Here is a 3,550-nt window from a genome sequence, read left to right as displayed (position 1 = left end):
ATCAATAATTATATATCAATTATATATAATAATTATATATCATATACAGTAAACACAGTATAATAGTAAACACAGTAGATGTACGTCGTGATTTATATTCAACTAAAAAAATTTGTAATTGCTTTTGATAAACAATAATTAATAATTAATTTTGTGTTGTAAGACAGGAATCACGAAACACCTAAAATGTGGATTAAATGACAGATATAAATGGCTGTAAGCAAAATCACATCTTCGTGACGTCGGCCGGTAAAATTGTCTAGCGGACTTACTTATACGTGACAGTGATCGTCAAATTGTTAAATTTCATCCTTTCAACTTATAAGAAAAGAATGATAGAGATTTAAGATAAATCTCTATAATTCATAATAATTTAATCGGTATTTTCCGCTATAATATTTCCGGTATATATATATATATATATATATATATAAAGCTATATATAGACATATAAAAGCAGTTTAACAAATAGAATTCTTTTCCTTCTTTGGCTTCATCAAATTCGTTTGTGATCTATTATACATTTTGTTGCAATACTTGCGCGAAACGGTATCCAATTCTGCGATATTATTATCTCGGAATTATTGTCCGCGCAGTTCGATGCGAGTTATGCCATGATAATAATAAGATTGCTTAAGAATGTGAGACGCTTCGACGGAATTCCAATGTTTATTGAATTAAACATCGAGAGATGCGCGGCAGGGTCGATTTTAAAATTATTATCACAACAGTGACAAATAGCGACATATTATTGGATATATGCTTATTGAAATTAAATCGGATTAAACGCAAACAGACTTTTGGTATTTTATATTTATATTGTTTATCGTTGACATCAATTTTAGGCTATCTTGTGTGTTCCTTTCTTTTACTAATTAAATGTAAATTTATTTGGCTGGATTCAGACCATTAAATTTGATATTTTTAAATCTGTTGAGAAAGAAGACACGGTATTTCGATTTTTTAATAAAGCAGTACCATAAAAATAAATATTTCAATAGTGTTGCACTGTTGATGAAGTTAACGAATAAATAAATAGATCTAATGAATATATAAGCTATAAATAAGTAAATAGATAAAATTAATAATTATAATAATTCGAAATAATAATAATTACAAGTACATACAAACTGTACACGTATTTTCTTCATTAAATTTAATTAAATAAAATAAATTGTAGCAACTAAACAGCAGCAATAAAATACGCACATTGTTTTTATTTTTATAATATAAATTGGCTATTAACTGACTTAATTATTATTTGTAAAATTTAATTTTGTTATATGTAATGGTAATAAAGAATTTATTCAAAATTGATTAATGTGAGTTGGATTTCTTAAAATTATACATTTTAATACGCTGCTTGGCTTTATATTTTTTACGTTTTAATTTTGTAATAATTTTATAATTATTAAACCATATAACCTGATATTTGTCAAAATGCACTACTTTTACTTCTCTCGTAGCACGAAGTGAACCAAGCGAGAAAATTAACTAACATCATGGAAAGGCAACAATAAAACCTTTTACACGTTTTCAAGAATGAAAAGACATTGTAAAATGTAACTCTAAAATATAACATTATACCTGTTTGTTAATTTGCAAAATACAAATGTTTAAATAAGGAGGAATTTCCAAGTGCTGACCTGAAAATATTTACCGAGTCTCACAAATGCACATCGCATATGCAGAGTCCTCGACGAAGATATAAATATTTTTGTAGAGAATAAATTAGCATCAGAATGTATCACTTCGTCGAGCAAGAAATCCTTCTGATATGTCCATTGTAATTTTTTACTTCTCTTAAAACGGAAATTTCGCCAGTAATTTCTTATGATCTCCTGCGAGTCACCGTGTAAATGTTATTTACCATTTTGAGTATGCGCCAGATTCCGCCCGTTTGCGGAACGGCGGTGCATCGTGAGACCTGTAAACCGCGATGTGCACGCATATACGTAACATACGCGAGCCTGCCGCGCGTAATAATTCAGCGCACCGTAATAACGAGTTGCTAACCGGCTAATGAATAACCGGTGGAAATTAAACAGCTTGTAAATCGAGTTTCGAGCCCGGATATTTGCGGGACCTGATTGCTCGTCCTCGGATAGATGAAGGTGATGGATAAAAAAAAAAGTTATTGCGCATTCACACGGCGACACGCGCGATTATCATGCGAGTACCGTTCAAATTTAAAAGATGAATTCAGCTTTGCTGTTTTCTGGTGGTGCAGAGACAGTTTTAATTATGTCATAAATCTATAAATATTTAACTATAATATGAGATAGCCAGAATATGAGATAAATAGATGACGATTTAATAAAAGTTAGTAGCCAGAATATGAGATAAATAGATGACGATTTAATAAAAGTTAGTTCGCGTATTAATTTTTTTAAAATATTATAAATTATATTAGACAGCTGGGATAATAATGAAGCGATATGTGAGTGATAAATATAATAAATTTCTTTCTCAATTTTACAAAAAACAGCAGTCGAACCGGTTAGTAAGAAATATAGAGAATAAAAAGGCTAATGAAAGTACCTGCAGCGCCGTAAGTCAAGCGCAATCAGAATATGTATAAAATATATTTTAATTTATATTACTTATTAAATCCATGGAGTTTAGTAGACAACAACAAGTTACAATCTTTCAATCTCGGATGAACTGAGCTGAACCACTTTCCAGGTTAATTGCCAATTCCAAAAATAGTATCGTTCATATTTAAAAGATAGAAATTAAGCCAAAACATTTAAACTCGATGGATTTAAGCAATGTAATGTAAATTAAAGTATACTTTAAGTAAAAGATACGACTTGACACGTCTATTGTCGCATATGATCATTTTGTTTTATAGAATATCAGTTTTAAAGTTTTATTTATGGCTTCTGACTACTCAACCACAAACTCTATTGACAGCAGGAATTTAGAACTTTGTCCATCGTACTAAGGTTTGTTTTATAATACGTCGTATGTTGGAATTAACCAATCACAAAGTTAAAGAGAACTCAAATAAATAAAATAATTGTAACTACGGTCTTAGTTAGATTAGTATAGCATATGTATACTAATCGATTAAAAAAATATTATAGTATATATATTTTTATTACTATTATTTAAGTGACATTATTTGTGTTTATGTTATCGTGAATTCACTAACTTGTGTTAGCAGTCTAATATAATAGATAGAAAACTATAGTTTTTATATTTATGTATTATTATATAGGAATGCTGACCTTATGCCGAAAGAGTATATTTCGAGGAGTAAGTTTCATTATTTATAAGCATTAAAATTAGATAATGTATCACAGCTCATGAAATAAGCATGTGCTTAAAATACAATGACCTCTTCAATTATTTAAATTCTAATGCAACATAGTTTCTACTTAATGCAACACAGTTTCTATCTAATGCAACATGATTTCTTAAAATAGTCTAAGATTTTTATAATATATTATTTAAGACAATTGCAAACCTGGCAGAATGTTCATAACGGTCAATCTGTTGGAAAAGGTTGGACGACGAACATTTTTTTCCCAAAATCATTTTTGTT

This window comes from Wasmannia auropunctata, unplaced genomic scaffold (assembly GCF_000956235.1).
Source record: "Wasmannia auropunctata unplaced genomic scaffold, wasmannia.A_1.0 LD334213.1, whole genome shotgun sequence".
NCBI classification, from domain to species: Eukaryota; Metazoa; Arthropoda; class Insecta; order Hymenoptera; family Formicidae; genus Wasmannia; species Wasmannia auropunctata.
This window is presented reverse-complemented; position numbering follows the sequence as displayed.